The 12,753-nt window shown below is 48.3% G+C and overlaps 1 protein-coding gene across 1 annotated transcript in view; it reads right to left on the reverse strand.

The window, feature by feature from the left end:
- The window catches only part of ADSL (adenylosuccinate lyase), a 137,616-nt gene that overhangs the window by 45,234 nt on the left and 79,629 nt on the right, over window positions 1-12,753 (reverse strand). The window lies entirely within an intron of this gene.

Here is a 12,753-nt window from a genome sequence, read left to right on the forward strand (position 1 = left end):
GAACTTCGGGGGGGAGGGGGCCTAGACTGCCATCCAGCGTCTGTGTGAAAGCTGGTGGCGGCGGTTACGACAGTCTTTTTTGGCACTCGCCTCCCCATAACCACCTTCTCCATGAATTCCCTCATTACCACTCTCCAACAGTGCACCTCATATCTCCGTAGCCTCTCTCTGACGTACATTTTTTTTTTTTATAGTGCTACTCGTAGTTCATTCACACTCAATTCTGAGATATGCGTGGTACACGTTCTTAGCCTCAGGCACATTAACCCTCCACGCTACTTTACGAGCCAAACTCTCACTAGTACAACATTAATCACTAGAGTTATCTTGACATTTTTATTGTTCCTTGAAAACTGCCTGATGCACATTATTTTAAACACTGCCACCCCACCCCCTCACCAACAAAGTCATCGCCAGGTGTGGCTTTACCGGTCGCAAGGCAAACATTGCAGAAATTGAGTCAGAATTGACCTCATAGTCATTATAGAAGGAAAAAGACCTATGTAAGTAGTGGTGGGGCGATACTTCCCCCAAATTCCAGCAAGCAAAAATATTTAACAGAATTCTTATAGATGATTTAAGGTGGAGTAGACTTTTGCCCTGAGAATGTTTGGAAATATTTGGTATAACATTTCTAAAGTGCTTTAGACCCTTATAGGGCATTCATGAAATGTTCTAGTATTTTCATGGTGCACCAGGGAAGCCTGGCCTTTGCTAGTAGTAGATCTTATTATTTTCAAATGTCTTGAGTTAGAAATTACTTCCACTATGCCAAGGCTATAAATTCACAGATAAGCCCCTTATGCCAATGAGTACATTCAATATGACAGTGCAGTTTCTTAACCTCTCTTTTCAGGCTACCTCTACTTATCACTGTTGCTCTGTCTACTGTCATCTTATTTTTTTAAACCCTGTGCAAGATGTTGCAGTGATTTTTTAGTGACATTTTCTGAAAGTTTAATATACAGTTCAATATGTGGGTTTGAATTTGCAGATATTAATAAAATTCTGATTCAAATGGGGGAAAATTCCATAAGATGACACAAGTACCCACGAATCATACCAAAGTCCTTACCCTGAACCCTTACAGATAGATGTTTTACTGTAGCTTTAAGATGCCCAACACCTTGTCAGAGAGGATCACCGGGCCCAATTCAGAGAACTAACTTAAGACAAAATCCTAAACTTACTACCATTTTGGTATTCACAGAAGGCACTTACTCATTTCGGTATTCACAGAAGTTAGGAGTCCTAACTTTAGGACTCCTAAATGTCTTCTGTGAATACCGAAAGTCTTAAGATAAGGATTTTTCTCAGTTTAGTAGTAGTGTAGTTAGGAGTCCTAACTTTAGGACTCCTAAATGCCTTCTGTGAACACCGAAAGCCTTAAAATTAGGATTTTATTCAGTTTAGTAGTAGTAAAGTTAGGAGTCCTAACTTTAGGACTCCTAAACTGAGAAAAATCCAAATTTTAAGACTTTCGGTATTCACAGAAGGCATTTAGGAGTCCTAAAGTTAGGACTCCTAAATTCTGTGAATACCGAAGTGAGTAAGTGTCTTCTGTGAATACCAAAATGAGTAAGTGCCTTCTGTGAATATGAAAATGGTAGTAAGTTTAGGATTTTGTCTTAAGTTAGTTCTGTGAATCGGGCCCACCATTCTCTAAGCCTATTTGACTAAACAAAGATGTAGGAAGATGTCTCTGTATATACTATACCAAAGTAAGGTATAGTGTGCACAGAGTCCAGGGAGCCCCCCAAGGTATAGCAGAGGATAAATCAGGTAAGTACTAACAGCTCGCTTTGTGGTAGTGTGGGAGAGCAGTTGGCTTATCCAAATGATGTGTTAAGCATTTATTGTATTCACTCAATCAAGACTGATACACACACTCAGAGACTGAATCCAGACCAATTGAGTAAGCATAAAAAAAGGTTTACTGGTGTTTTATTTTTAGAACCAACCAGATATTGGTACATGTACGTAAACTATACTTTAAATTGTAAATCTTTAGACAGAAATGCAATTGAGGATGGATTTGCAGTTGTTACAGGTTTGTACCACTTTAAAAAGCAGTTTGAATTACACAGTAATTACTTTCAGAATATTTTTTAGTTACTTTTGGTTTACTTTGAGGACTGGGGGTGGTATGCCTAGATCCCACACCTAAGGATATCTCAATACACGGTAAGTAAGACTTTATACTTTGCAGTTTCGTTCTCTTTTCTCCATACAACCTTCAGTTCAACACTTAAAACATTTAAGAACCAACATCTCATAACATGGGTTCCTAAGGGAGAAAAAGTGTTCGCGGTTTCTCAGACAAGTACACAACTTAAAGAGTGGGAGTTTTGGGGGTTAGGACCAATGTTTCCCAAGGTCTAGATGGGCACTCGAGTTGCACCACCAGCAGAAATGTGGCAGCTGGGTGCAGAGTGCAGGGGCCCAGCGTTAGCCAATGGGGCAAAGCAGGCCTTTGGTTAGGGACAGCTTACGAGCAGGCCAATCAGGTGTGGGAGCAAAGCTCCTTAGGTTAAGGTCAGCACTGCAGAGGCCAACAAACAGTACAGGAGCTGTACCACCAGTGGCACTGGCGTGGCCGGGTGCAGGGTGCCAAAAAAACATCGTGGACCTTGTGCTTTTCAAGGGAAACCTTCGGTTCAGTGAAGTTGCTGCAGGCTCGGGCAGGGGGGCTTCTTGAAGGCGACCACCGACTGGAGAGGAGGGGGGGGGGGGGGGTATGTCTGGACACTGTAGTTTGGGCCACCCAAGGCAATGGGGCGTCCAGTGCAGGAGTGTCCTCTGGCGTCGGGTATTCTTATCAGCTCCGGTCATGGTCAAGGGAACCCTTCAGGTTGAGGCTGCAGGCATCTTCTTGAAGCTTGAGGGAGGTCGGGGGATCTCCAGATCCCAGGTCAGGATCGCTGGGGAGAGATCCTCTTGGTGTTGGGCCACTCGAATTCAGGCCGTGGGCTTCGGTTGCAGAGTGGCGCAGAATCATGTAGTCACCTGATTTCGGATTCTGGTCTTGGAGTCTTTGTTGAACAAATAAAGTGCTCACGGGAGACCGAGTCTGTAAGGGGAGCGCAGGGCAGGTCCTCTGGGCTCAGGGGGGCTCTGGATACGCCGGTTTCTTTGCTGTAGGCAGTTCGGAGTCGGGACAGGCTGGTAGGTCTGGGGCCAAAGCAGTAGATATCTTCTTATTCCTAGGTCAGCTCTACAGTCGTCCTTTTCTTGAATTCAAGGAGGCAAGATTCAGGGATTTCCCAAAATACTAGATTTAGGGGAGTTTAAAGGGGAGTACAGGTAGGGACCAATGGGTCTCTCCCTTGGGGTGGGTATACCCCTATTATGCCACCCTCCGGTGGGGGGGGGGGGGCATGAGCCTCTCCCCGATTGGCTGTATCCCCTAATCTTCAAGATGGTGGAGACTGAGATGTGTGCTTCACCTCACCTCCCCATCTGAGGGGTGGAGTTGGCAAAGGGGGGCACACATCTTCCTAACTTGGTTTTCCTGCTGATTCTCCTGTCCAAAGTGGGGGCCAGAACTGGTGGAAGCCAGTTGCTGGGGGCAGCAAAAGACAGGCACAACTCCCAAAGGTGGCAGGCCTTTGACCTTCCCCTTTGTGGACCCAGCCCATCCTGGGCAAATATGGCATGACATCTATGCTCAGGATGGGCTTTGTTTCTGGACCAAGAGAGCAGAGGGTCTCAAACCAGGGGTCCAGAAACCTATCTGGTGGTGGCAAATGGCGGGCAGCTATTCAGGAACCACACCAGGGCTGGTCGTGTCTCAGGCAGCATCTCTAAGATGCCCTCTGAGTGCATTTTACATTAAATCCCACACCTGCATCAGTGTGGGTTTAATATGCTGAGCAGCTTGCTACCTAACTTCCCAGTTTTTAGTAAGGCAATTCTAGAGCTGTGGAGTTCGTAAAGGCCAACTCCCAGACCATATACACTTTATGGCTTTACTATACTTAGAGTGTCTGAGAATGGAAATATACACTGTAGGGGCAAAGAGCTCATGCCACTGTGCCCTCACTTGAGGGCTAGTGCACCCTGCTAGAGGCTTGACTTACCTTGGCCTTAGGAAGTGGGTTGCAGGCATGGCACGCAGAGATGTGAGCCATGTCGATTTTTCACTTTTCTCTGCACCAAAACGTGCAGCCTGCACTGGCAGTGCATGGGTGTTCAGGTACAGGGCCCTGAAGGGTGGCACAATAAGTGCTATAGCCCTTAGAGGCCCTCCTTTGTCATAGTGCCCTTGGTACCCATGGTACCTTTTACAAGGGGTTTACCCGTGGCCAGGGATGTGCCAATTGTGGGTACAAAGGTACAGCTTTAAGAAAGAACACAGTCCCTGGGAACCTGTTTGGCAGGGACCCAGGACACACCATGTCAGGTTGTATTAGATGTCAGGCAAAAAGTGGGGTGTAACCATGCAAAAAAAGGCTCTTTCATAAAAACGTTTATTACATAAATACCTTTATTAGCACATAAGCCAATGGGTACAAGACCATAAGCGTTGGCAGACTTACCTCAGAGACAGGACAGCAGTCTTTTGTCAAAAGATAGAGGTTTAGGTAGTGGCAATAACAGCTTTATGATGTCTGTGAGAAGTTGGCCTGATATATGATGTCACTAGTTCTAGTGTACACCTTGTATCAGTCCAAACAACCCTTATGGTGATTGGTTGTAAAGTCAACCTTATAGACCAGCTATCCTAGTGGTAGCATGGACAAGAGCAGTCTTAGGCTAAACTCTGTATGGCATGTGAAGCCAGCTGTTATACCATATGTAATCCCTTGAATACCAAATGAAAGGACACCACAACAGATGTATATAAAAATAGAATGTATTTATTCTAGTTAAACCCTCAGCACTCTTTATGAGATTAGAGGTAAGTACAACACAGTCTTATTTAAGCATACATTAAGTCACACAGGTAAGTAATACAGTTAGGCCCTAGGGGCCACGCAAACCATATACTAAGTAAGTGGTATAAGAACCACTCTCACGAACACAGGATAGGCCTAGGCCTAGGGAATCGCTGGGGCTACACTATACTACCAAAGGTTAGGAAGTGGGAGGCCCACGAGATTCAGGTGCAGAGTGGAAACACTCATGCGTAAAAGTCGATAGAATCACTAGCAGTTAGAAATAAGCAGTTTTAGGACACTTCTGGTATAGCTAGAAAGTCGAGACTCGGAAACTAGACCCTAGGATAGTCAATACCCTTGTGAGCACCGAAGTACCCAAGTTACCTAGCCCACGGGCTGCGGGTGCATAGGTGTGAACTTGCGTCGGGTTTCGTCGTGGACTTCCAAGGATGCCTGAAGGAAAGTTGCTGACAGGCAGTAAGTGAAGAGTGTCCGGTGGATCCCAAGGTGGGGATCAAGAAGGAAGGAACCTGCAAGCAGAAGGGACAGAGTCTAGGTCACCAGCCAGGAGCCGGGAAGGAACCAGGAAGGAACCAGGCGATGTCGTGAAGATGCAGGTTAAGAGGTGAAGAGGTGAAGCTTGTCGCAGCAGCCACGGGTACCAGGAGACGTCGAGGACGACCAGGAGGTGAGCTGTCCCACGAAGGGTCTTGCTGTCGGCAGCGAAGTCGAGTCAGGACCCAACAAGCCTTGGCAAGCGGAACCCACGCAGGATGGAGGACTTGCTTCTGGTGCAGACCAGGAAGGTCTGGGGTGCTTCTCTTTCACAGAGGAGCGGGTGCCAGTCTGGAGGAGCCGGACCAGCAAGTTGAAAGTAAAGGTTAGTCGTCGCAGAGGCTACTAGCCAACGGGCCAGCAACCGGACAACACGTCGAGCAACACAGGTGCAGAAGGGCCCCACGCAGAACACGTGAAGTGTGGGGAGCTGGTCTTCTTTGTAGATGGTGCTTGGGAGTGGGGCTTCTCAATTCCCCAAGCACAGCCTCGAGGGAGCCTCGGAAGTCGCGCTAGTCAGTTACTAGCCACTTTTCCCAAGTCGCCGGTCCCACGTCCCTCGTCGCCTCCACGGGTCTCAGCTTCGCTGGAGATGTGGATCTGGTTCGGAGGTGTCTGGAAGTCTCGGCGCTGGTCAGTCTCTGCAGTCGTCCCTCATAGGATTCAGTCGCAAAGCAAGCAGCGGTCGCTGGATGGTGCCTGGTTGCCCAGGGTGGTCACTCCTTGGCCACAAGGGAGATTTCTTCAGTCTTCTTCCTGAGGTCGAATGTCGAAGGTCCAGAGTTTCTGTTCAAGTTGCAGATTCAGGTTAATCTAATTTAGCAGGGCCCAACTAGCTACTAATATACTGGGCTAGTGGGCTGGGCTACCTGCAAGGTCCCTCCTATGGGTGGGACCAGGAAGGGGAGTGGCTACACCCCCTTTCCTTTGTCCAGTTTCGCGCCAGAGCTAGGGCTGGAGTGCCCCAGCACCGGTTTGAACTGGACTATGCATGGGACACCTTGTGTGCCCCAGGCAGTGTCTCGTTTCATTCAAGCCTCCCTGCCCCAATACACTAACTCCTGTCTGGGGTGGTGCTCGCACCTCCCAAGGCAGGAAACCTATTGTCCAAGCCTCCCTCGCTGGAAGGACTCCCAGCAGCAGGAGGTCAGACTTGTGTCTGTGGCAGCAGCATCCATTTTGTGATGCTGGGGCTCTGGTTAACTTTAACCGGGTAAGTAGGTTTCAACATGTCTTCTCCCTCTAGAAGGGAGGAATAATATCCTCATTGCCAGAAACGGTATGGGGGTATTATTCCAAAGTGTTAGACACCTTACACAACATGTTTCGATAAAGCCAAACCATAGTTACCAAAACCGTTTAGGATTATAAGGCACTTTAAGAGTATATGGTAGGCTATATCATAGAACAGCTATAAGGACATGGTTCCGAAAGCTGCAGACAGGCTGAGCTCATGCTAGAGCACCATCTCACATGTTACCAAGCACTCTGCCTCCAGGATTGTTAAGGCCTGCCATAGGAGTGGCTGATAGGTACACATGTGTCTATATATAAGGTAGGTATAGGAATACTACACCTAAGCAAGGGGTGGTTACACGACCTTGCCCCAGCTGAGTGATCAGCCAGTTGTGTCATAATGGAAGGCCAGGCCAGGGGTGGCATAATACATGCTGCAGCCCCTGGTAGGCCTAGGGTACACCTATGCCCTGGGTACCTAGGGTACACTGTACAGGGGCCAATAAGGTGATCCTATCCAATTGGGTTATGCACCTAAAGTACATAGTATCAGTTTAGAGAGAACAGCTGGGCTGTGGGTCTGATTAGCAGGCCCACAGCCACATCTAAGTCGAAAACCAGTGAAGCAAAAGCAAAAAGTGGGGGTGAAGATAGAAAGCAGACCCTACTCTCCTACAATGTCCATCAAAAGAAATGCACCACAATAGAAAAGGCCGCCAAACACAGAGCCGCCAAACACAGAGTTTCCAAAAATAGGAGGGTTGAAGTCCAAAAGTTAGGGAGAACTACGCCAAAGATGCCATGTCTAACAGGCAAATAACGAACAGCACCCCTGCCCAAAAAAAAGCGATCACAGCTGGTAGTAGCAATTAGACCTGGGCTGCGAACGCCACTCTGCAGAGTGCAGATAACTGCACGAACAAAAAAGCTCCGCTCCGCAGTGCGGAGTTTTTTTCCTCGCTCTCATACACCAATGATAAGTTGGCGAGTCTGAGTGAGGAATATCTTACTCCACACCACCTCCTGGCCAGATTTCCCAATGCGGGTGGTCGCGGATGGTTTAGAAACGTTCCATTTGCGTGGAGGAAACTGCTGCAGCTCAAATAGACTATTTACTCGAGCGGCAGAAAGAAGCGTGAATGTCACGACCTAATGCACTCTGCCGTTTACGGAACTCTGCCCGGCACAGTTTTGTGGTCACTTTGCTCTTGCCAGGTCTAGTACTAATGAAGGGGAAACACATCTCACTACCTTGCAATATAGGAAGAATAGAACTATCATAATGAACCCTAGTAAACAGTGGGTGGCGGCAGTCTATGCCTCCCAAACGAGAACACCAGCCTACTTGCAGTAGCTTGTTTTGTAGCTTTTGAATTTTCAGTACCAATTCTGAGATTGCTGAAGCTTTAAGTACACTAGCAGAATTAAAGAATAGGCTCAATGTGTCCTGCGAGCTGCCAAAAACAGAGCCCCCAAATAGTGAGCAGCTAAACAGAGGAGCCGCCGAATAGAGGAGGAGGAGCCACATAGAGGAGGAGGAGCCACATAGAGGAGGAGGAGCCGCCACATAGAGGAGGAGGAGCCGCCACATAGAGGAGGAGCCGCCACATAGAGGAGGAGGAGCCGCCACATAGAGGAGGAGGAGCCACATAGAGGAGGAGCCGCCACATAGAGGAGGAGCCGCCACATAGAGGAGGAGCCGCCACATAGAGGAGGAGCTGCCACATAGAGGAGGAGCCGCCACATGGAGGAGGAGGAGCCACATAGAGGAGTCGCCGCCGCCACATAGAGGAGTCGCCGCCGCCACATAAAGGAGCCGCCGCCACATAGAGGAGCCGCCGCCACCACATAGTGAGCCGCCGCCAAATAGTGAGCCGCTACCACTATTGGACTGTTCCCATGAGGCACAGGGTCAAGACTGATTTGCATGTAGCCGTCTGAAATGGGGTGGCAAAGTGGGCTCAAAAACGATGATGGATTCAACCCAGATCTGTGACTGGGGGTGAGAGTTTAAAAAGCTTCGGCACTCCGTCCATCATCTCCTTGTGTTTGCTTTACGTACACTAGCAGAATTAAAGAATGGGCTCAATGTGTCCTGTGAGCTGCCAAAAACAGAGCCCCCAAATAGAGGAGCCGCCACCAAATAGTGAGCTGCTGCCAAATAGTCAGCCGCCGCCAAACAGTGAGCCACCGCCAAACAGTGAGACTATTTGGCAGCAAATCCCAAGAACAAGGGTTATTACCTTCTATTGTTCTGCCCCAGAAAAACCCTAGTCCAAATGTCGCTTTGAGGGAGGAGGGCCTTACCCTGCTGAATATTGGTGCTCTCTTGAGGGATTTACTTAATCCCCTTGAAAACTGCTTAATAAAGATAGAAACATGCTTAGCGCACCTCCAGAAGGGCATCACTCAATTAGTAGAGGGACCAAACACAAATAACCAGACCCAAGGTGGTAGATTGCCCGACATTGTCGAGATCCCCACATCTGTGCCTTTAACCGAGGAAGGCTGTAGGACATCAAAGGCCACACATTTGCAACAGCCAATGCCCGTTATCCTAGAGTCTTTAAATTCTAACCTTCCAAAGAATGCACAAGGCATAGGTCAGCAAGCGAAGATAGCTGAACCCTTAACGGGCACCTATGATAAAGATGCAAATTACAGATCCATTGACTTGCCACCGGAGGCTATACCTTATACAGTTATCTTAACTGGTATCCCAGAATTAAACCCCTCCACTCGAGAACCTCAGGGGGCTTTGAAGAATAAGGTAATTCACTGGCTCTCCGCCTTTAGGCCTCTTCCGGCAGGAATACATAGCGAGGTGCTAATGGTGAGGCGAGTCCCATGGATAGGAAACACCAGAAAGTCAATCCAAGGCGACTGCGTCCTGATTAATTTTAGGGACCCCCTCACCGTCTCTCATATATGTAGCTGGACACATCAGGCACGAGGGACATCAATACACCCACTCCCCCTATCTTTTTTTTATCCACTTGTCAATCGAGCAAAGGAAGAAGAGCGATGGGAACTAGTAACCAGGAGGGGAGGTATCCGGGCTCCAATGGTTACAAGTATAAACCCTCATCTCAGACCATCAAGACTTGACTGCGTACCTACCCACAATAGATTTAGTAGCCTTGACATGGTGGATTGACATAATAAGATAGCGGGTGAGGAGGTTGCAGTGCCCAAAAAGATCAAGGAAACCCAAGCTCGGAAAATAGTTCCAGCAGAGAAGGTTAAAGCCAGCTGGGATTATCTAGACATGGAGAAAGGTGTGGGGACCTTTCTACCGATGGCCAGCTTACAAGAGGAAACTGCACCTCAAGTAGCCAGTCTAGTCAATATTCCATCTACAGGGCATGCCCTAGGAGAGGATGTACCTTTAAATTCAGCAATGGAGAGAAGTAACTGCCCCTCCCTTAAGATTTTATCTTGGAATGTGGCAGGCTTGGGAAATAAAGTAAATTGCCCGGACTGGTGTGCCTACATCCAGGCCCAAGACATTTGCCTGTTTCAAGAAACTTGGGCGAGAGAACACCTTTCCCACCTAGGCTTTGCAACATTTGTCGTGCAAGCAAAATGGGGAGGTATAGGACGCCCCTCGGGAGGTTTGGCTATATGGGTGGCTAATGACCTGGGATGTAGGGCTGTCGTTCACCGACAAAAATTGGAGGACATTCTTGCTGTTCGGCTCGAGTGGCCAAACGCAAATAGTCTCCAGCTGATTAATGTGTACTCCAGGCCAACTAATATTTCGCAGGTTTCACGCACGATAGAGGAGTTGGCACTCGTTCTAGATGAAATTCCCCGGGGTACTCCCATCGTAATCGGAGGAGATTTTAACTGCCATTTTGAGCCCCTCCCGGGCCTATTGGTGGACTTGGCTCAGGAGGAGGACCTGGAGTGGTCTAAACCTCCCGTGCAAGCATCGGCACCAAGAGCCTGGACTCCTCTAGCCACACAAATTACCTCTCTAATTCTGAAATATGGCCTTCGGGCCTGTAATGGCAGGACAAACTCAGATATACCAGCTAGACATACCTACAATAGAGTGGGTAGGGAGTCAAGACTGGATTATATTCTCGTCCCACTAGCTTTGTGGCCACGCATCACTGACTTCCGGGTGACACCTAGGGCAGACAGCGACCACAATGCGTTGGAACTGGAATACGACCATCCTGGTCTTGACCCCAAGGTGAGACAGAGGGTGACATCTGAGGCGGGGCTTGGCCTTACACACAACAGACGCAGAGTAAAATGGGAGAGATTAGTGTCCAGCCCAGAGAAGTTACCCATGCTTTATGCGAGGGTCATTCCCATATTTGAAAGGATACAGGCACTCATGGCCCATGGTACAACTCAGAGTGCACAAAAACAATTAGGGCAGTTTCACAAAGACCTCTCTAAATCAGTATCTGTAATCCTTACCTGCTTACCAAAAAGGGCCAACGGAAGTGTTGCAGGACCAGTTTTGAATAACAAGGCTTGCCGCAACGCAAAAACAAACTTATTGACTTCCATCAAGGCGGGTATGGGAAGCGAGGAAATTAGGGCTAAGAGATCTGCCTATAAAACCTTAATTAGCAACGCAAAAAGCGAATGGGAACTGTCCAAATGGGAAACCCTCTCCATTTCTCTTGCTAGGGGGGACTCACGCAGATTCTGGCGCACCATGAATACTGGCTCCGTGGATTTGGCCCCAGCAGTGGAGCCAAATATTTCAGCTAGGGTGTGGTCAGACCACTTCCAATCGTTATATCACCTACCCGACGGGGAATTGGCGGTTTCTCCTCTATCGACGGCTGATAACACTGTGAAAGTGGTGCATCTTACAATAAAGGAGGTCAGAGCAGCCATCGCCGGGTTGGCATCAGGCAAGGCTCCTGGCCTGGATGGCCTCCCGGGCGATCTTTTTAAACAGGAACCGGATGTATGGGCACCCTATTTAGCTCTACTATTTAATTCTATCCTGGAGGGAATGGAGGTCCCGGATACTTGGCTGGGCGCAGAGATCGTCCCCATCTATAAAAAGGGTTCGCCTCTGCTCCCAGCCAACTATAGACCTATCAGTCTTATCGATGTTTCACAAAAAAATTTCGGTAGACTGATATTGAATCGCCTTCAGGACTGGCTTGATGATTGTCAAATTTTGAGCCCTTTTCAAGCAGGGTTTAGGAGAGGGGTGTCAACGGTGGACCAAATTTTCCGCCTGAACCTCCTCTACTGGAAGTCTGTACTAATTGAGGGGGGTAGCCTATATACGGTGTTCGTTGATCTGCGAGCGGCCTTTGATTTAGTCCCTAGGGACAAACTATGGGCCGTTTTGACAGATCTAGGGGTCCCCGCTGATCTTTTGATAATCTTGAGGAAACTACACCAGGGCAACTTCGCAAGGGTAAGGTGTGGTAGAGGAGGATCCCTCTCAGATGGTTTTCCCGTTGACAGGGGGGTTAGACAGGGCTGCGTGCTTGCACCGACCCTTTTCTGCCTCTTTGTCAACGGGGTTTTTAGCCACCTAAACGACCTAAGCAACATTGATGCACCTAAGTTGGTTGGCAGCAGGGTGCCAGCAATCATGTTTGCAGGCGACACCCTGCTGCTCTCCAAATCTCCTATGGGCATACAAAAAGTCCTAGATGGATTCGTGGACTTTTGTAAGACACACGGTTTGGAGATCAACACTTCAAAAACTAAGTATATGATCTTCAACCCGCCCTCCTCAACACGACTGAGTCCGCGGATAGGGGCATCTAGACTTGAGAGGGTATACACGTTTGAATACTTGGGGGTTATATTCAATCAGTTCATGATGTGGGATTCACACCATACTAAGGTAAAACTGAAGTTGACCCAGATGACGGGTGCCATTTGTAGGATGATGCAAGGATCGACTTACAAGCCACTAGGCCCTTGTCTTCACATCTACAAAACCCAGGCGAGGGCGGCAGGGCTATATGGGGGTGAAATCTGGGGCCATACAGCTAACCAGAAACTACAGGTTATCGAAAACAACCTCCTAAGACACTTGACAGCCTTACCGCCTAGTACACCATTACTTCCATTAAGATTGGACCTG

Source organism: Triturus cristatus, chromosome 4_2 (genome assembly GCF_964204655.1).
Source record: "Triturus cristatus chromosome 4_2, aTriCri1.1, whole genome shotgun sequence".
NCBI lineage: Eukaryota > Metazoa > Chordata > Amphibia > Caudata > Salamandridae > Triturus > Triturus cristatus.